The 23,082-nt window shown below is 32.3% G+C and overlaps 1 protein-coding gene across 7 annotated transcripts in view; it reads left to right on the top strand.

Moving 5' to 3' along the window:
- LOC129758451 (prominin-like protein) overlaps positions 1-23,082 on the top strand; it is a 152,220-nt gene that overhangs the window by 27,677 nt on the left and 101,461 nt on the right. The window lies entirely within an intron of this gene.

The raw sequence follows: 23,082 nt of genomic DNA, 5'->3' as shown, positions 1-23,082 counted from the left end.
GGTCATCTACCAACTGTGAAAATTTTTCAACCAAACGCAACCGCCTAGAGTTCTATCGAGACGAAATTCAACATCAATATCAAATTCCCCAATCGAAATAAGAATCGATTGATCCAACGCAATAACTACGCTCGAGTCAATGTTTGTAAATATGTTACGAAACTCGATAAAGTTTTGACTACGAGAACTGTATCAACAGATCGAACTAAAGTTAACAGCATTAAGCTCCAGTAAACAAATCGATCGAATGGATCCAGAGCAAGTGGAAGAATGATTTAATGATTGTTATGGCGTTCTCGAGTGATGAAACTGAGTCACGCAAATGAACATCTTATTGTACTGCCATGAATTAGTGCTAGGGAGTTTTAAGCCGAAACGGCTCAGCAGCAAACTGAAAAGTTACCGACACATTTTTTTTCTCATTTGGATCAACTTTGTTGTGTTTGGAGGACTTTATGATCACCTTTGGCAGTTTGAAGTGGGCAAAAATTTGAAAAAATCATAATTATTTATACGATTTGCCAAAAATAAACAAAATTTAAATCGAATAAGGAAAATAAAAACGAAAAGAGAGTTGATTGACAATCTTAATAGAGCCGAATGAAAACAATCAAGAAATCAAGAGATAATCGGAAAAAAGTCGAAAGAGAAGAAAATATTGATCAATAGTAAATCGAAAGAGTGTCTAGTAAAAAAAAACGAAAGACAATCTAGAGAAGAATATAAAAAAAATCAACCAAGAATCAAAAGCATTGAAAAAAATCAATCATTTATCGGATTTGAATAGAATGAAAGCATAATGAAGATGTAAAGGGAATCGAAGAAAATCGAAATATTTTAGAAAAAAAATCTAGAGCATGGGTGCCCATTATTTTCAATAGGCGGGCCAAATTTCTGAAATGAGATTGGCTGGCGAGCCAAAAAAAAAACAAATTGTTCTGGAGTGTTAAAAAAAATTCACAGATTTTTGAAAAAGCTATAAAAACATATGACTAGGTCCCATAGAGTAAAGATTAAGCTTGCCAGATTACCCGGTTTATTCCGGGTTTGTCTGGATATTTAATACAAAATTTTGTTGAATATTCTGAAACCATTAGCTCGGATTTGGCAAGACATCATTCAAAAGAAAATAGTCCGGATTTTTCCAGCCCAGATACGTGCTGAAAAAAATCTGGCAATTTTAGTATGGATTCATCCTAATAAGTCCTTTATGTTACTTGAATATTTTTACAAATTTTACTCCGTTTGAAAAAAAAAAAAAATATTACGCAATACTTATGTTTGTACGTCAATCTTTTCAAGGCATTTAAAATCTCATCGGTTTATTCATCCTAGAAATATCTAATGACGTGACTACAATGGATATAAAGTCTATTTTATGGTCTCCATGTATGATAAAAATGACCGCTCATTTCGCATAGTTTTTAAGTTCAACGTTTTTTTTATAAAACATTTGGTAGGCAAATTAAAAAAAAACTGCAGAGTGGTATTTTTGAAAAAAAAAGAAGCTTCACAAGCTTTTGACATTCAAATGAATAATTTTTTTGAGAACTCTAGTTATATCATAAATAATATTGATATTTCAAATTATGGACCTCAACCTCAACTCAATCCAACTCTTTTCAAATTTTTCAATATCTCGATTTGACAAGTGAATTTGGAAAGCCTTCTATGAACATCATTGAATAATCATTGCATCTTTTTCCAATCAAAATTTTGCTAAAAAAGTCGTTTTTCTGAGAGATTTGCCAGTACCAATCCGGTTCATGTTATCCAACTGTAAATTCGGTCTAGTTTTTCATTATTGATGTTCATAAAGACAGAGCAAGATGCCAATAAAAATATATTTGGATTTGGTTTAATTTTTTGTATTTGTATTTTGTATTTTTGATTTTGTAAAAAATCGACTTTCGATACTTTCGATATTTTACAATTATATGAGGCCAAATAATGGCAAACGATTCTCCATGTTGATTTTTTTAGATTTTTTAAATTATATTCGGATACTTTTGCGTTCGAAAGAGAATTATGGCGTTTTTTTTTATTCCGGATTTGGCTCTGGAACCGTCCGAATAAAAAAACGACCTTCGGGTTTCGAATTATTCCATACGTAGGTGTGCGTGAGAACGAGCGCAATGTTTACATGCAGCTGTTATTTTGTTCTCCCTTGTGGATTTCTTCACTCGGTTCTTCACATCCAGATTGCCTTTTTTCGTGTCCGGATTGCACTGGACAGCAGATAGTACGATTTTGCTTGGCTGAGAGGTTCAAAATCGCGGCAATAATCATTTTCCCGTTCATTATTTCCACTGTTTTGCTTTCAGCCAAAAAACAGCTGTTTAATGTTTTGACAACAACGTTGAGAGTATTAGTGAACTTCTCGCAAAACTGACTTTCTTCTGTGGGGGACTCCGTCCGTTTTTCGAGCGAACCTAGGATGCCTCTGGTTTGCCTCCAGGTGAAAAAAATACGGTATTAGAATGTTCTAAAAATGTATGAAAAATGGCCGAACACAATAATTTAAAAGCGTATTTTCTCGAAATTAGTTTTTATATACTTTTAGCCCTTTGGCTTATATCACTTCAAATAGATTTTCAGACCTTTGTTTTGAATTTTGTTAAAGTAGATTGAGACAAAATTTTTCCAAATGATATACGCAGACCAAAAAAACCGATCAATTCTTAGAACATGGCTTTTCCAAAAAAAAGCTACGCGGGCCATAAAAAGTAGATAGCGGGCCACATGTGGCCCGCGGGCCATGTTTTGGCCACCCATGATCTAGAGAGTATCGAAACAGAATGAAAAAAAGTGAATGAAATGAATGAAAAGAATGAATTATCAAAATTGATCGAGAATCGGAAAAGAATCTCAAAATATTTTGAAGAGAATTGAGAGAAATTCGAAATAGAATCGATCATGAATTGGTAAAAAATTAAAGAAAATCCAAACAGATATGTAAGACCATTGAAAAATAAACAAATCATTTTAAAAATCTTAAACAACCATGAAAAAAATATTTTTAAGGAAATTTTTAAACATTTTTTTTTTAAGTGCATGGAATTTTGTTATTAATGTCTGACCAGATTTACAACACGAAAACAGATATAAAATAGATTGATCTTGAATATTTTAAAATGATCTTCATTCCGTCATAAAGTCAAGCAACAGAAAAAAATAGAGAGAACATTTTTGATATTTATCTTTCTTTTGTCTCTTAAGTGAATCCGGAAATTTTGAATTTATCAATCCACCAAAAATGTCTACTTGGCTGGACGTAAAGACTCAATATAAACAAACTAAATAGCAATCAAAATGTCACTAAAATATGAAAAAAAAATGATCGTACCTTCGTGGCTTCGCCAATTCTATAAAATCTGATGTTATTTTTATAGCTTTAATACTGTCGTAAGTTTCGAAATTGTAAAAGAATCGAAAAAAAAATTTAAAGAAAATCGATAGAGAGTCCAATAAAAACTGAGGAAATATTTGAAAGAGACGTGACAAAGAATTAAAAGAGAATAAATTGGGAATTTCGCGTTGATTTGCGTGATTGAAAAAAAAAAAAACAAATAAAAAAGAATCGAATATGTTTTGAAAATGTTTGGAATAGGCATGAATAGATGCAAAGGAAAAATAAAAGCAATTCAAAGAAAATTTAACGACAGTAAAATGACATAGACTAAAAAGGAAAATAACAATAGTAATGATAATCAAAACAATAAAAAAATACAAAAGAATTGAGAAAAGCAAGATAACAGAAAAATCAAGAGAATGAAAAAAGTCATGATAATAATGATAAAAAAGAAAATCATATAAATCAAGAGAAGTAGGCAAATTTAAAATCAAAAAAATAATGAGATTCAAAACAGTCAAGGGAGTATCGAAAGAATAAACAAAATCAAGAGTGAATCAAGAAAAAAATAAAGGAAGAATCAAGAGAAAATCGATAGAAAATGAAGAAAAAATCAAGAGAGAATCAAGAGACCATCAAAAGAAAATCAAAAGAGAATAAAAAAATCAAGAGAGAATCAAGAGAGAATCAAGAGAAAATAAAGAGATATTCAGTAAAAAATCAAGAAAGAAACAAGAATGAATTGAGATAGAATTAAGAGAGAATAAAACAAGAATTGGAAAGAAATCAAAACAGAATCAAGAAAGAATCAGTAAAGAAAGAAGAGAGAATCAAGAGAGAACCAAGAGAGAACCAAGAGAGAACCAAGAGGGAATCAAAAGAGAATCTAGAGAAAACCAAAAGAAAATCGAGAAAGATTCAAAAGAAAATCAAAAGAGAATAAAAAAAAGAATCAAAAGAGGATCAAGAGAGAATAAAAATTGAATCAAGAGAAAATCAAGAGAGAATCAAAAGAGAATCAAGAAAGAATCAAGAGACCATCAGTAGAGAGTCAAGAGAGAATCATGAGAGAATCAAGAGGGAATCAAAAGGGAATAAAAAATAATCAAGCGAAATCAAGAGAAAATCGAGAGAATTAAGAGAGAAATTAAGAGAGAATTCAGAGAGAATCAAGAGAGAATCAAGAAAGAACCAAGAGAGAATCAAGAGAGAATCAAGAGACCATCAGGAGAAAGTAAAGAGAGAATCAAGAGAGAATAAACAGGGAATCAAGAGAGAATCAAGTGAGAATTAAGAAAGAAATAAGAGAGAATCCCGAGAGAATCTTGAGAGAATTAAGAGAGAATAAAGAGAAAATCTAGGGAAAATCAAGAGATAATCAAGAGAGAATCAGGATAGAATCAAGAGATCATCAAGAGAGAGTCAAGAGAGAATCAAGAGAGAATCAAGAGAGAATCAAGAGAGAATCAAGAGAGAATCAAAAGAGAATCAAGATAGAATCAAGAGAGAATCAAGAGAGAATCAAGAGAGAATCAAATGGGAATCAAGATAAATCATGAGAGAATCAAGAAAGAAAGAAGAGAGAGCCAAGAGAGAATCAAGAGAGAATCAAGAGAGAATCAAGAGAGAATCAAGAGAAAATCAAGAGAGAATCAAGAGATAATCAAGAAAGCATCAGGGGAGAATCAAGAGAGAATCAATAATCAAAGGACCATCAGGAGAGCATCAAGAGAAAATTAAGAGAAAATCCAGAGAAAATCAAGAGAAAATCAAGGAAGAATCTAGAGAAAAACAAGAGGAATTCAAGAAAAAATCAAGAGAGAATCAAGAGAAAATCAAGAGACGATCAGAAGACCATCAAGAGAAAATCTAGAAAAAATCGAGATAGAATCAGAGAAAATCAAGAGAGAATCAAGAGGGAATCTAGAGAAAATTAAGAGAAAATCATGAAAGAATAAATGGCGAATCTATAGACAATCAAGAGAGAATCAAGAGAGTACCAAGTGAGAATCTAGGGAGAATCAAGCGAGAATCACGAGAGAATCAAGAGATAATGAAGAGAAAATCATGAGAGAATCTAGAAAGAATCAACAGAGAATCAACGGAGAATCAACAGAGAATCAACAGACCATCAGGAAAAAGAGAATCAAGAAATAATACAGAGAGTATCAAGAGACCATCAGGATACAATCAAGAGAAAATCAAGAGACCACCAAGAGAGATTCAAGAGAGAATCAGAAAAGGATCAGGAGAGAATCAGAAAAGGATCAGGAGAGAATCAGAAAAGGATCAGGAGAGAATCGAAAGAGCATCAGGAGAGAGTCAAGCGATAATTTAGTATTAATCGTTTGAGAATCAAGAGAGAATCATGGAAGCATCAGGAGAGACTCAAGAGAGAATCAAGAGAAAATCAATTTTGAATCGACACAGATATAATAGAAAATTAACATAGAATCAACAGAGGATCGAGAAAAATCAAGAGAGAATCAAGAGAAATCATCTAGAGTTGTTGTCACCTGGATTTTTTTTCCTTTATCATAAAATCTGAAACCGAAATTAGGATTCGATTCTCAATCCGTTGTGAATGTAGGCCACGTGGCGTCATTCAAGCAGGTAAACAGACAGGCATTTTCTATTCCACGGTGATTGGGAGGCAGGCAGATCATCTCTGCCTGGTGCTCGTTTGCTTCCTCCATAACACTCTATGTTTTGGCACCGATGATGTTGTACTTCCGATGGAGATTGGTTCAGTTCAGGACATATTCCGGGACAAGCATTCTACATACTAACGGAACAAATTAGGACAGAAACGTGTGGCGCAGTAATCGATCGATTTTTCGGGTTGAATTTCACCATCCACTGCTCCATCGCTGGTTCGTTCTGCTCTGCTGTGACATGACATCCTCTTTTTTTCCGCCGCATTGATTGATACCGAGTTAGATTGCAGCTGAAATGCTGAAATTTTGCCAAGCTGGATGGACGAGCACGACGTGAAAATGAGACCTTTGAGTTTCATTGGAAGCGAGATGTGTTCCAGTTTGAGTTGATGGGCGCCGGAAAATTTCATGACAAGTTCAAATGACGCCCACACCAAAATTTGTATGACTGAATCCAGCTTTGAATGAAGATGCAATGAAAGAAAAATGGTAAAGTTGCCAATTCAGTTTTGTGGCGTTTTCGGCCAACACCCTGAGATTTGTTCTGTGGTTTCAATTCTAAAAAGTTCACAAAGAGATTCACATCAAATGCTCACATAAATATACCTAAGATTTTTTCTGTTCAATCTCTGGTCTTTTGAGTAAAACAAGAACATTTTTCAACATACTTGAAGGGGAACAAAAGAAATATATCCCTATGGGAGAAACCTACTTTTTCCAGGGTAAGTGTGAAAAAAAGGAAGCCAAAAACCGCAACGGGGGCAGGTGTTTTTGCATGTTTTTTTTTTCCTTTGGTGCACCTAAAGGTTTCCCTTGGGTGCTGAAAAAAAAAGAGAAACTGTTATCTGGAACTACCTTCTAAAAACTTGCAGAACAAAGCGGGAGAAAAACAAAACCTTGGAGTTGAGTACGTTGAAGTTACAAAGGGAATGGAGGAAAATTGTGATGCAACTCCATTACTGATGTGGTCGGGAAGATGGAAATTGCAAATGCAAATTTGATGCGATAGCGATCACTCGTATAGGGGGAATGGTACGCTTCGATGAGCACGATGATCGAGGAAGTATCAGATTTCCCTTTCCTGTTTTCTATTTTTCTTCGATTATCTCCCAGCTAATTTTCGATTTTACAGATGCGCTATCGATGTAATGGAAAAACAGTACCCAACGTAATTGCTTACCCTTAGTCATTGGCACGAGTAAAATTTGTGTGTAACCGGTTTTTCGATAAAATACACGCGACTGATTGTTATTGATGAAAAGTACGGGTTTTCATCGTGTCATTTAATTAGCCCGGCTTTCGTCCAAACCTGCCGCATGTCATATTCTTAACATACATAAAGTTTACAGCAAACATAATTGATGCGCATGGCTAAATTACCGGCCGGCCCGTGTCTGTTTCTGTTACTTACTCGTCGTTGTTGTTTGCGTTGCTTATGGTATAATTTCTCAGATCCAGGCGGCAGGCGGCCGGTTTCCGATCTTGTCGCACTCTTGCTATTGCACTTGTTTACTTTTTTTTCCTTCCTTGTGATGATGCATCTCTCTCGTTTGGCGGCTAAAGTGGAACACACCAGGCGTGTGTGGGTTAACCGGTTCCCTGTTTGGTTTGGTGCGTTTTGCCGCCAACCCTCTCTGTACGCCTCATGGATGTAAACGTTCCACATAATCCATATCGTGGTTTTAGAGTTGGATGCGCCCGTATTAAACCCGGTCCTCAGAATGAGACGATATCGGTTTGAAAATATCCGAGTGGGTGAGATTTCAACTTCAACTCTTTACATACATTTGAATCGAACAGCAACGTCCACCCTCGTTGTCTTCAATGAAACAAATAACGAATCAACTGGAATGGTGTTTTCCAAGGGGGCATTCGACGGCAGCCTCAGTGAAAACCTAGGGGTGGTTATTGGTTCGTTGCGTTTTTTTACTTCTTCTCTCCATTATTTGACTGAACAGCGAGTTGGTACATTAAATCACAACCTTCTCGTTAGATGACCTTGGCCGTCGTTAGAAGGCGATGATGGTGAAGTGGAATTTTCAATAGCATGGTCAGAACAAAATGGCTGTGAATCATTATTCGCGCTATGTTTGGGCAGAAAATTTGCCATAGAGTTCGGGTGCTTAATTCATTACCAACTTCGAAGAAACAGACAGAAGTTTTTAATTGTTCATTGTTATAAAGACTGAGATCTTGATATGAAACGAATAAACTTTTCTGGAGAACTTCTCAACAGTTCAAGTTATAAGTTTAGCATTTGCTTTGCGAAAACAATTCAAATCACACGCTAGCTTATCATATGATATGAGTTCGCGTTAAAGTTAATTTGAGAACCCACTCTGATAACTAAAATGCGTACGGCATTTGTTTACGTATCAAAGACGGGTGAATCACCTTTCTTTCCGCAATCTCGCTGTGCTTTATATGTTCGACTAGAAAGCACTTGAAATTTATCATCTTTACGTTGCTTGACGTGTTAAACTTTGTTTGTTCATATTTACAAAAAAAACTTAAATATGAGTATGGGTATGATATGAGAAAAGTACGTAGCGGTTGATAAAAAACTTTAACCGTTTTGATCCAGCTTAAAATCACTGGTTTTCATCCATATGAGGCCCTTGGAATTAAAAGGTATAACCGCATAAAAGCTAATTTCGAGTTATGTAAGTTGTTGTGTTCGGCCATTTTCCATACATTTTTCGAAAGGTTGTATTTCCCTGAAGACTCTGAGCGAAAGAGATTGTTCATCTGGGAATCACCATACCAGAAAGCAACATGCCGTACGTTTGCATGCTAAGGTTATCAGCCAAAAGATTCGATTTGTTATCGATTCTGGCGCCCGTCAGCGACTACAAGAGCAGCGAGGACGATGATGATGATGTGAGTCAAATTTCTGTCAATCTCGAACCGACCCTGCGACGCAGTCTACTCAGCGTTACATCTGAGTAGTTAGCTCAGAATATCATACAGAATTGAATAAATTCCTGATTACGGGATATAAGAAGTGGAGGCTGTGTGGCAGCGGCCTGAACAATACCGCCATACTGGGATACTGGTCCATGTTGTATAAGGCGACTTATCCAGTACTTCCCAGATACGTTTATCTAAAATTTCTGTCTATTAGAAATCAATGAGGGGGATCTGTGAGGGGGAGGAAATAGGTCATGGTCGATTATGACATGCAGAGTTCAGATTTAATTTCAATTCAAATTGTGGAAGCCAATGTTTTGAATCTTAATCGGTTTTGAATTCTTTCTGGTATTTTTGAACTATTTGACCAATTTCTTCCGGGAAGTATATGCCGATAGTACATACATTGTTGCCATACATGTTTTTGCAAAAGCAGTATTCTTCTATATTTTTTTTTCTTGGTTTGTCACATTGAAAATGATTTATTATTTAACAAATTTCTTTGCCTTCCTGGTAACATTTTAAATAAAATGTCTACACATGTGGTTCTTAAATGTGATTGAAATGTCAAGAGAATTTTCTGAATTACTAAAATTACTCAAAGTTTGTAATTTAATCGTTTGGCGAATTTGGCAGATTGCCCAGCATCGGCACAAAAACATCCAAATTGACATTTATATCACTCCACCACGATGGCACGGTTTCAAATTCAACTTACTTTGAATAATGAGTTTTAACTTTGTGGGACCTGTAGAAGTGCCATTCAAGGTAAACAGTTTCAGGGTAAACAGTCTCCTTTGTATATTTGCCTTTAGTTGTGTCGTTATGTAATACTGGCGGATTTGCAGCTTTCACAGATCGTCAGCCACCTCGTACGAGACACAAATTTTTCAATATTTTCTCCTTGTGTATCTCCGGATCATCCAGCGAGACTTATCAAAGAAAAACTCGCTTACGAAAGTGTCCGCTAACGAAAGTGCCCGCCAACAAGTTCGTTTTGCTGTGCATTGCGACTTTTTTTCAAAAAATCATACACCATTTGACCACCGTATTTCGCTAATTTAACCGGTGGACAGGTTTTTTTTTTACCTTAAGGAGATGAAATCAGGCCTATCTATAACTTTACAATAACTTTTCTGTTTCAAATCCAATCGAGTTACAGTCTTTGGGTGAAATATTTGTCTCAACTTAGGCTTTAAGAAAACCAACCATAAAAAACAATCAGCAAGTGATGAAAAAAGTTATTGATGAAAAACCAGTATTTTTCGTTCCTTCCTGGAAAAATACCTCACGTTTGAGACTTAAGCAACCTCTCCCTATGGTCAGATCTTCCTGAAACTTGGCATGTGACCTTCTGGTAAGCTAATAAATAATTTTGACTTGGAGCGAGTAAGATTTATCATGTTTCATTCTTCCTATACTATGATAAGTGTAACGCGGTTCGTTAAATTATTAAAAACTCCTAAAATTTGAGTTATGGTAAAGTAGCCATAACTTCTTCAATTTTCAACCGATTTTGATAAATAACCACTTGAAATCTTTGTTTTAAATCGAGATTCAAGCGCAAAAGAAAATCAGATTTTTTAAATGCTACCATCGAGTCTAAATCTTTCGTTGAATCAAAATTTTCTCTAAAAAATGCGTTTTTTATAATTTTTTTTCTCATTAAGTCACTAATATCAGCAATACTGTTGGTCAAACGCAAAAACAGTGTTCAGATGATCGATAGAAAATTTATTCACCTTCAAAATGCAAAAAAGGGATTTCAAATTATTGTTATGCCGTCTGAGATATTTTAATCTAAGTACAAGAACTTTTTTGATTTTTTCGAAATTTCATATTTGGAGCATAACTCTAAACGGTTCTACTGAGATTTTTTTGAATTTCATTTTCGAATTCAGCGCCTGATTTCACATTGGAAATGACCTTCAGTTTACTGAGTTCAAAAATGCTGTAAACTAGTGTTATTGTTCTGACAAAGGCACAAATATTCCATTGCAAACACGGTGTGCAATCGGTCTCGAACGAGTTAAATCGAAAAATTTATAAAACTATACTATACTATACAAATACAAAAAAAAAAACATTCAAAATATTCGTTAAAAAACATGATAATTTTCAAAAAAAAAAAAGGAACGACTGAACTTCGCAAAAAACATATCTTAAATATTTATGTGTCGCTTATTAAAAGGAAGATTATGTCGATATTATTCTCGAAATTGCGCATTTTAGTTGCACCCTTTTTGAAAATCGATTCTGATCTATCAAATTTTGAGGTTAGGCTGAGGCATTCAAAATTCACAATGTATCATAATAGAAAGGAAATATCATTATTTAGTTCGATCATTTGAAAATTTAGCCAAGCTTACTCTCTCATCATCATTATTCAATGAAGTAAAGGTTTCTTTTAAGATTGTTCGGAAATTTCATTAGGAAACCTACGCAGTTCAGAAGCTTAGGAGTTTTTGTTTAACTCAATCAATCGCTTACCAAGGTGAAATTCCATGCCACAGTACCTTAAATATCCCCTAATATTAAGCGTGAGATTTGTGGAGGGATGGCGTACAGCCGGTCTCCGCAAAACAAATCATCACATGTGCCGCACTTCCTTTCCCCCTATCGACTACACGGACTTAGCCGGCGTCGTTATTGGTTCATATCAAAGAATGAAATTCTCAAAATTGGACAGTGAGAATGTGTTGCTTGTTTCCAACACCTTTCATTTGGTTCATTGTCCAAAGTTGATTATCTCGAGCCAATCACGGAGTGCAACCATTATGCCATTGGCCAGGATGGGCCGCAGAAGGACCGTAGTAGATAGCAAGCTCATGCTCAAGCTCAAAGCTCAAAATCGAAATTTAAATTCAAATGCCAAATGACTTAGAAATGCATGAAATACCGTGATCTGGTGTTAACTTACAAAAAAAATTTTATCAAAAATTTATTTCCTGGGACTCGACTTTCGGCCGATTTTCATAAAAACGGCAATGTCCCTAAAAGTCAATTTTTGGTGATAACTTTTTTTTCGAGTTAACATCAGATTTTGACGTTTCATGTATTTCCAAGTCATTCGGAATCAAAATTCAAATTTCGATTTTCACGATTTACTTTGGTCTTCTTAGGACGATGAAACGTATGCGAAATTGGACTATAAAACCCTTCCTGGGCCACAATACTTCACTGCACGCAAGGACAAGGATATCCTCGAAACGAAGAAGGCCATTTTTACCGAAAAATTTGGCAAGAAGGTGATGGTGTGGCAGGCAATTTGTGAGCGCTGCAAAATATCTAACCCGAACGTCACAGCAATTAGCACCCTGATCTATATCAAGGAAAATTGTAGCTGCCCAGCAGAGCTGACCAATAAATCTTGATCTTAGGGAAAGTTTTCTCGGATTCTGCCGATTACGTCATATTTTCCGCAAAATGACAATAATGTTTGCACCAATTTCTATATAATATTCATTCTAGTTCCTGACACTGCTTCTTGGAAGTGTTTCGAACGAACAAATATCATTATATGGTTGGTTTCCTTATTCTAAATATAGGTTTTTGAAATTGTGAAACGAACGAACTTAACGTAAAATTCTACATTCGAAACCAAGGACTCATATAAACTTATGGTTCAATATTCAAAATTCAGTATTCACAAAGTTACAATCATAATTCAAGTTTTTTTGTACACTCTTAGGATTTCTACAAAAATCCTTCCTCGTGCCGCTTGATATGACAGCACTCAATCGATTAGGTAGATAAGCCAGCCAATGCGATCAATACAATCGTTATCTGAAATTTCAATACCCGGATAACAGCTGACACTAATTAACGTCTAGAGGGGTCAGATATTTTTTCTTTGGTATAATTTATTAGTTGGCCTAGAAAGTTCTTCGATGTAATTCAAGATAATGTTTTAATAAATCAGAGGACAAAGATTACTTTAAGAAATCATTGGTTTTGCATTTTTTAACTTCTGAGGGCCTTAAACAATATTTTAAACCATGATATTATTACCCTCATCGATATGCTGTGAATTTGTAAATCTCAAATGCGTTATGTTCACTCCATCTCAGGCCCACAGGCGACTCTCAAATGCTCAACAATCAACCCGGAGATCATTCCTCCGCTAATCAGTCGGTTAGTGGAGTCAATTAAGCCGTCCATCATTATCCCGCGTATATCTTCAATTCCAGACAGTTATTCGGTTGATTTCACACACATTTCAGATTTCGAGATGTGTAGCAGGTCTTTTTATTTCGCTTTCAGCTGAGCTTGACGAAGAGAATGATACTGGCAGCACAACTAAACTGCAAAAGTCAGCCTGCATCGTACCACCACGTGTAAGTCAGCTGAATTCGGAATTAATTCCATTGTCTCCAATTAGTCACAATTTTCGTCGTTCACGATACTGAGATATGTCCCATTCCAGAGACGAAATTCGAGCAAAGCACAGGGATTTGAACATTAATTTCATTCACTACATTTGTCACCCGCAATGCACATTTCTGCACCGGCAAAAATGTTGAAGTGATTGTAGAATTTGCAATTACATCCTAGGAGGTGGTACTTGGTTTGCCATTCTCGGATCTCGAATCACTTATTTCATTTTCAGCTTGCGAGCTACCCTTCCCCATATTAAAAAACTCTTGAGAAAAGTCTGTGTTCCAGTTTAAAAAAGAGAATCCAACCTCTCTAACGGATTGAAAAAATGCCATGGTGCTTTGCAGGAGGGAAAAAATCTCGAATGGGACCCTTATAGCAAAACCCACTTGCAATCCAACGGCTGCTGGCCAGCTATAGCTAGCTAGTTGAAATAAAAATGATCTCTCATTGAAACCGTTAAGAAAAGGAATAGAAATGTGTATTTTATATTTCCAACCAAGTTTACTTTTCAACCGATCCAGCTAGCTCCTATGCAGTCAGTCTTCTATTTAGAGTCTTCTAAAGTCAGTCAGTGGTGCCTTTTAAAGAGAACGTCGACCACTACTTCATACTACATTTAAGTGCAGCCCTCTCAAATTCTTACACTCGGCCACAGCTGCGACTTCAAGTGATATAGCAGTGGGTACGTACTTGCTGAATCGAAAGAGGGCAGTAATGTTACTTACTTGACGAGGCGAGGCCAAAGAGGGGAAAATGCAACCACCAGCTGTGAGGTACATTTTTGTCTCCAGCGGCAAATTGTGGTGATGCGAACCAAACTAGTTGTGCAAGTGGCTGGCTGCAGATTAGATTTGCTGCTCCATCCATAGCAATTTTGCAGACTCCTAGCCACTTGACCTCCGTTTAATGAGTTGTTGTTATTCATTGAGCTTGTGGACGCAAAACTTTATGAATAGTGGTTAGAACATTAAAGTGATTAAAGTACCGAGATGTATTCACGAAGATCCAGTGTGCGGTATTCAAAACCTTCACACTTACATGCTGCATTACACTTTTCCATGGAAAGCATTAACAGAAAGAACATAAATTAGAAAAATGACAAAATTGATAAAAAAAGACAAAAATGACACCAGATTTCAAAAATAACTAAAACGACAAGAAAAACACAAATGACAAAAATGACAAACATGAGAATAATGATAAAAATGGCAAAATGAAAAAAAATATGATAAAAATGGCAAAATGTCAAAAATGACACAAAATTTTAAAAATGGTAAAAATGACAAAAATTACATAAATGACACAAAATTTCAAAAATTGCAAAAATAACAAAAATGATGAAAATGGCAAAATGTAAAAAATGACCCAAAATTTAAAAAAAATGGCAAGAATGGCAAAATTGACCGAAATGACAAAAATTACAAAAGTGACATAATGACAAAAATTCCAAAAAAGAAAACAATGACAAAAAATAAAAAATTGACAAAATTGACTAAAATGACACCTACGACAAAAATAATACAAAATTTCAAAAATGCCTAAAACGGCAAAAATGATAGAAATGACAAAAATGAACAAAGTGAAAAAATGACATAAAATTTCAGAAATGGCAAAAATGACAAAAATGACAGAAATGATAAAAAATGACAAACATGAAAAATGTCAAAAGTGACAAAAATGACATAAAATACACAAATGACAATACTTGAAAAAATGTCAAAAAATGACAAAAAATAAAAAAAAAGACAGAAATGCCTACTTTGGCTAAATTGATAAAAATGACAAAAAAATGACAAAAATAAAAAAAAAATGACAAAAAAGACGACAATGACAAAAATGTTAAAATGACAAAAATGACAGAAAATTTAAAAGTATGCCAAAAATGACCAAAATTATACAAATGACAAAAATTATACAAATGACCAAAATGAACAAAATTTAAAAGTTTGGCAAAAATGACAAAAATTATACAAATGACAAAAATGGTAAAATGACAAAAATGATGAAATTGACAAAATGACAAAATTGACACAAAATTTTAAAAATGGCAAAAATGAAAAAATGACAAAAAAAAATTGGAAATGACAAAAATGACACAAAATTTAAAAAATGGCAAAAATGGCAAAAATGACAAAAATGACAAAATTACAAAAATGACAAAAATGACAAAAATAACAAAAATGACAAAAATTACAAAAACCACAAAAATGACAAAAACGACAAAAATGACAAAAATGACAAAAATGACAAAAATGACAAAAATGACAAAAATGACAAAAATGACAAAAATGACAAAAATGACAAAAATGACAAAAATGACAAAAATGACAAAAATGACAAAAATGACAAAAATGACAAAAATGACAAAAATGACAAAAATGACAAAAATGACAAAAATGACAAAAATGACAAAAATGAAATGACAAAAATGACAAAAATGACAAAAATGACAAAAATGACAAAAATGACAAAAATGACAAAAATGACAAAAATGACAAAAATGACAAAAATGACAAAAATGACAAAAATGACAAAAATGACAAAAATGACAAAAATGACAAAAATGACAAAAATGACAAAAATGACAAAAATGACAAAAATGACAAAAATGACAAAAATGACAAAAATGACAAAAATGACAAAAATGACAAAAATGACAAAAATGACAAAAATGACAAAAATGACAAAAATGACAAAAATGACAAAAATGACAAAAATGACAAAAATGACAAAAATGACAAAAATGACAAAAATGACAAAAATGACAAAAATGACAAAAATGACAAAAATGACAAAAATGACAAAAATGACAAAAATGACAAAAATGACAAAAATGACAAAAATGACAAAAATGACAAAAATGACAAAAATGACAAAAATGACAAAAATGACAAAAATGACAAAAATGACAAAAATGACAAAAATGACAAAAATGACAAAAATGACAAAAATGACAAAAATGACAAAAATGACAAAAAGACAAAAATGACAAAAATGACAAAAATGACAAAAATGACAAAAATGACAAAAATGACAGAAATGACAAAGATGACAAAAATGACAAAAATGACAGAAATGACAAAGATGACAAAGATGACAAAGATGACAAAAATGACAAAGATGACAAAAATGACAAAAATGACAAAAATGACAAAAATGACAAAAATGACAAAAATGACAAAAATGACAAAAATGACAAAAATGACAAAAATGACAAAAATGACAAAAATGACAAAAATGACAAAAATGACAAAAATGACAAAAATGACAAAAATGACAAAAATGACAAAAATGACAAAAATGACAGAAATGACAAAGATGACAAAGATGACAAAGATGACAAAAATGACAAAGATGACAAAAATGACAAAAAATACAAAAATGACAAAAAATACAAAAATAACAAAAAAGACAAAAATGACAAAAATGACAAAAATGACAAAGATGACAAAAATGACAAAAATGACAAAAATGACAAAAATGACAAAAATGACAAAATTGACAAAAATGACAAAAATGACAAAAATGACAAAAATGACAAAAATGACAAAAATGACAAAAATGACAAAAATGACAAAAATGACAAAAATGACAAAAATGACAAAAATGACAAAAATGACAAAAATGACAAAAATGACAAAAATGACAAAAATGACAAAAATGAGAAAAATGAGAAAAATGAGAAAAATGAGAAAAATGAGAAAAATGACAAAAATGACAAAAATGACAAAAATGACAAAAATGACAAAAATGACAAAAATGACAAAAATAACAAAAATGACAAAGATGACAAAAATGACAGAAATGACAAAGATGACAAAGATGACAAAAATGACAAAGATGACAAAAATGACAAAAAATACAAAAATGACAAAAAATACAAAAATAACAAAAAAGACAAAAATGACAAAAATGACAAAGATGACAAAGATGACAAAAATGACAAAAATGACAAAAATGACAAAAATGACAAAAATGACAAAAATGACAAAAATGACAAAAATGACAAAAATGACAAAAATGACAAAAATGACAAAAATGACAAAAATGACAAAAATGACAAAAATGACAAAAATGACAAAAATGACAAAAATGACAAAAATGACAAAAATGACAAAAATGACAAAAATAACAAAAATGACAAAGATGACAAAAATGACAAAAATGACAGAAATGACAAAGATGACAAAGATGACAAAGATGACAAAAATGACAAAAATGACAAAAATGACAAAAAATACAAAAATGACAAAAAATACAAAAATAACAAAAAAGACAAAAATGACAAAAATGACAAAAATGACAAAGATGACAAAAATGACAAAAATGACAAAAATGACAAAAATGACAAAAATGACAAAATTGACAAAAATGACAAAAATGACAAAAATGACAAAAATGACAAAAATGACAAAAATGACAAAAATGACAAAAATGACAAAAATGACAAAAATGACAAAAATGACAAAAATGACAAAAATGACAAAAATGACAAAAATGACAAAAATGACAAAAATGACAAAAATGACAAAAATGACAAAAATGACAAAGATGACAAAGATGACAAAAATGACAAAGATGACAAAAATGACAAAAATGACAAAACTGAGAAAAATGACAAAAATGACAAAAATGACAAAAATAACAAAAATGACAAAGATGACAAAAATGACAAAAATGACAGAAATGACAAAGATGACAAAGATGACAAAAATGACAAAGATGACAAAAATGACAAAAAATACAAAAATGACAAAAAATACAAAAATAACAAAAAAGACAAAAATGACAAAAATGACAAAGATGACAAAGATGACAAAAATGACAAAAATGACAAAAATGACAAAAATGACAAAAATGACAAAAATGACAAAAATGACAAAAATGACAAAAATGACAAAAATGACAAAAATGACAAAAATGACAAAAATGACAAAAATGACAAAAATGACAAAAATGACAAAAATGACAAAAATGACAAAAATGACAAAAATGACAAAAATGACAAAAATGACAAAAATGACAAAAATGACAAAAATGACAAAAATGACAAAAATGACAAAAATGACAAAAATGACAAAAATGACAAAAATGACAAAAATGACAAAAATGACAAAAATGACAAAAATGACAAAAATGACAAAAATGACAAAAATGACAAAAATGACAAAAATGACAAAAATGACAAAGATGACAAAGATGACAAAAAGGACAAAGATGACAAAAATGACAAAAAATACAAAAATGACAAAAAATACAAAAATAACAAAAATAACAAAAAAGACAAAAATGACAAAAATGACAAAGATGACAAAAATGACAAAGATGACAAAAATGACAAAAATGACAAAAATGACAAAAATGACAAAAATGACAAAAATGACAAAAATGACAAAAATGACAAAAATGACAAAAATGACAAAAATGACAAAAATGACAAAAATGACAAAAATGACAAAAATGACAAAAATGACAAAAATGACAAAAATGACAAAAATGACAAAAATGACAAAAATGACAAAAATGACAAAAATGACAAAAATGACAAAAATGACAAAAATGACAAAAATGACAAAAATGACAAAAATGACAAAAATGACAAAAATGACAAAAATGACAAAAATGACAAAAATGACAAAAATGACAAAAATGACAAAAATGACAAAAATGACAAAAATGACAAAAATGACAAAAATGACAAAAATGACAAAAATGACAAAAATGACAAAAATGACAAAAATGACAAAAATGACAAAAATGACAAAAATGACAAAAATGACAAAAATGACAAAAATGACAAAAATGACAAAAATGACAAAAATGACAAAAATGACAAAAATGACAAAAATGACAAAAATGACAAAAATGACAAAAATGACAAAAATGACAAAAATGACAAAAATGACAAAAATGACAAAAATGACAAAAATGACAAAAATGACAAAAATGACAAAAATGACAAAAATGACAAAAATGACAAAAATGACAAAAATGACAAAAATGACAAAAATGACAAAAATGACAAAAATGACAAAAATGACAAAAATGACAAAAATGACAAAAATGACAAAAATGACAAAAATGACAAAAATGACAAAAATGACAAAAATGACAAAAATGACAAAAATGACAAAAATGACAAAAATGACAAAAATGACAAAAATGACAAAAATGACAAAAATGACAAAAACGACAAAAATGACAAAAATGACAAAAATAACAAAAATGACAAAGATGACAAAAATGACAAAAATGACAGAAATGACAAAGATGACAAAGATGACAAAAATGACAAAGATGACAAAAATGACAAAAAATACAAAAATGACAAAAAATACAAAAATAACAAAAATAACAAAAAAGACAAAAATGACAAAAATGACAAAGATGACAAAAATGACAAAAATGACAAAAGTGACAAAAATGACAAAAATGACAAAAATGACAAAAATGACAAAAATGACAAAAATGACAAAAATGAGAAAAATAACAAAAATGACAAAAATGACAAAAATGACAAAAATAACAAAAATGACAAAGATGACAAAAATGACAAAAATGACAGAAATGACAAAGATGACAAAGATGACAAAAATGACAAAGATGACAAAAATGACAAAAAATACAAAAATGACAAAAAATACAAAAATAACAAAAAAGACAAAAATGACAAAAATGACAAAGATGACAAAGATGACAAAAATGACAAAAATGACAAAAATGACAAAAATGACAAAAATGACAAAAATGACAAAAATGACAAAAATGACAAAAATGACAAAAATGACAAAAATGACAAAAATGACAAAAATGACAAAAATGACAAATATTACAAAAATGACAAAAATGATAAAAATGACAAAAATGATAAAAATGACAAAAATGATAAAAATGACAAAAATGACAAAAATGATAAAAATGACAAAAATGGCAAAAATGGTAAAAATGACAAGAATGACAAAAATGACAAAAATTACAAAAATTACAAAAATGACAAAATGTACAAAAATTACAAAAATGACAAAATGTACAAAAATTACAAAAATTTCAAAATTTACAAAAATTACCAAAATGACAAAAATGACAAAAAGGATAAAATGACTGAAATGACAAAAATGACAAAAATGACAATAATGACAAATATGGCGAAAATTACTAAATTGACGAAAATGATAAAAATGGCAAAATGACACAACATTTCAAAAATAACAAAAATGACAAAAATGACAAATAAAAAAAGATTAAAATAAAAAAAAATACAAAACTTTCAAAAATGACAAAGTGGCAATAATGACAAAAACTATAAAAATGACAAAAATTGCTTAAGTTTCAAAATTGACATTAATTACACAAATGATAAAAATGTCCAAAATGGCAAAATCATCGAAAAAAAAAAATATAAAAATTCCAAACGGCAAAAAATAGATATGAGATTTGAGATGTGGGATTTGAAATTTGAGATTTGAGGTTCGAGAGTAGAATGTTGGTCTTCGACATTGTTGATACTAGAATGTGTGGTTAATGGAAGTTGGAAGTCGAGACTTGAAAGTGAAATTTTGAGATTGTGAATAGAAAATTGATATGTAATAGTTCGAAGGAAGGACTGAGAGTTGAGATTTGAGGGTTTAATTTCGAGAGTTGAATATTAAGAGTGGTAGTTTATGAAATTTGAGAGTTGGATTCCCGGTTTTGAGAATTAAGGATTAGGGATTGAATTGTTTCTCATTGGCTGAATAAAGTATTCTAAAGAAGTTACTATCCAATTCTTTTAAAGGCGCCTCTAATACTCAAATTAAATAAAAAAAGTTTGACATGATTGTTGTCAAAATGTTTGTTTTTTAAGTGCCTTAGACTTCATTCCAATAAATCATTTTCCAAATAGACAAGCAAACTGGTTTTTTTTTTCAAAATCATCAGAGTACAACTTGGATAATTTCAAGCTCATCTTCAATTTTCAATTAGTCATCTAAACATAGCATCATCACTTTCGCTCTTAAAAATCACGCCTCAAAGGAGTCACGCAATCGCAAGTCGATTTCGATTTAAATTGAGTATGAAATTAAACCGCCTTTCTGAAGAAGAAAGGTGGTTCTCCCTGTGATTTGCAAATGTTGATGGCGTTGGGAAGTATCATCATCTTCGAGGGGGCTCTTTTAATCACCTGCCCGCCTAAATGGTACCAAAGTACGTCGATGCGCTCTGCCGATCTACTACAATTAAGTGTATGTACTTATATTTTGACGGCAACTACAAGTGTAAACTCGACAATCGACGAGCATGGGAATTATTTATGCCATCAGCAGCCACTTCACTCAACTTGGTTATGCATTGTGGAACACGAATTGGTATTTAAAAGGGAACTGTCGAAGATGTTGATGTTTATCTGAAAATTTTTCGATTTTAGATCTAGTTATTAAGTGTACATACAAATGAAATGAATAACAAAGTACAATTATGTCTATAACAAAAACATTTTTCTTTTTATTTCTCTTTCAGGTGAGTCAACCGATCAATTCTCCGCAGAAGGTAAACTAAACATCCTTGGCCAGAACATAAACTCGTAAACGAATATTCCCTAACCTATAAAACGTCCTGATTAATATCCTGGCGTGGTTTCCATGTTTTTGGCGTCCTTTGCATGTGCCTTTGGTTGTAAGTTGCTCCACCAGCAGGATAGGCTGGAGTTCCTTGGATAGCGTGATTACGCAGCGACCAATGCCCCAAAAACATTCAACTCACAGGAGCAGGTCGATTCCCAAAATGGAAATAAATTTGGGTGGTATTTTTGTTCAGAAGCCTTACTTAGAAGCTCTGCACAGGAGTGAATTCTTTGTTTGAAATTAGTATTCGAATGAGATTATTTTTACTAAATTTATTTTAAAAATGATAACACAATTCTTTTTGATTTTCTACATAGAAATTTTATTGAATAATATTTCAGAGCGTTTAGCTTCTTTGTGTTGAATTTAATTCAAACGCGTGGGATCACTTCGAAAGGCATGCTCTAGCACAGTTTCTTTTAACCTTCAGTGGCAAACTAACTGTGCCAAAGCACTGTGTTTAGAGGCGTAAAAAAGGCAAACCGATTAACCGGAGAGACCAAGCCGTAGACAGTAACAAGTCCAAATCCATCGTTGACTTCTCTTCTAAGATCATGTGATTCATGCTTCGGTTTTTGAATGGAATAGCGACACGCAAACTCGTTCTAGTATGGTTCACTTGCTTTAGTCAGTCATTTATACTATTTCAAAAAAAAAATGTGACAAAAACCTAACCTTTGTGGGTGTTTCCTTTAGCTTTATAGGCTTGACCGAAAATTTTGCGAACTTGCCGAAAAGTGATGGTGAATAAATGATTTTCTACCGACGCCTCAGCCATTTAGTTAATTTCCCCCCTCAAAACTCATGCGGCAAATCGAATCCCTGCGGCGAATGGCTGATTCTGTTTGTGTGGTCGTCGGGGTCGGTTCATGAACCTCCAACCACCCTTTTTCTTTTTAGAACCGCGAGGTGTTCAGTACGTATCGAAAAACAGCCAACCGATTGTGGCGGGGTTCGTATGAATGAATGAACTAAACTTAGGCTAGCCTAGCGGGCTGCCTGATTTCATTATCATAATTGAACGGCGAGTGGGTGTGAATTTTTCCCGCCAACCGATCTCTTTCCCTTTAAATAACAACACCTGCGCGTTACTCACCGTTTTGGCAGGAGGATTTGATTTGATCCGAGCCGATGGCCGTGGAATCGTGGCAGAATAATTTTGGGGTGCCATATTAGTACCGTA

This window comes from Uranotaenia lowii, chromosome 3 (genome assembly GCF_029784155.1).
Source record: "Uranotaenia lowii strain MFRU-FL chromosome 3, ASM2978415v1, whole genome shotgun sequence".
NCBI lineage: Eukaryota > Metazoa > Arthropoda > Insecta > Diptera > Culicidae > Uranotaenia > Uranotaenia lowii.
The sequence above is the reverse complement of the archived record's forward strand: the minus strand, read 5'-3'. Positions and strand labels throughout refer to the sequence as shown.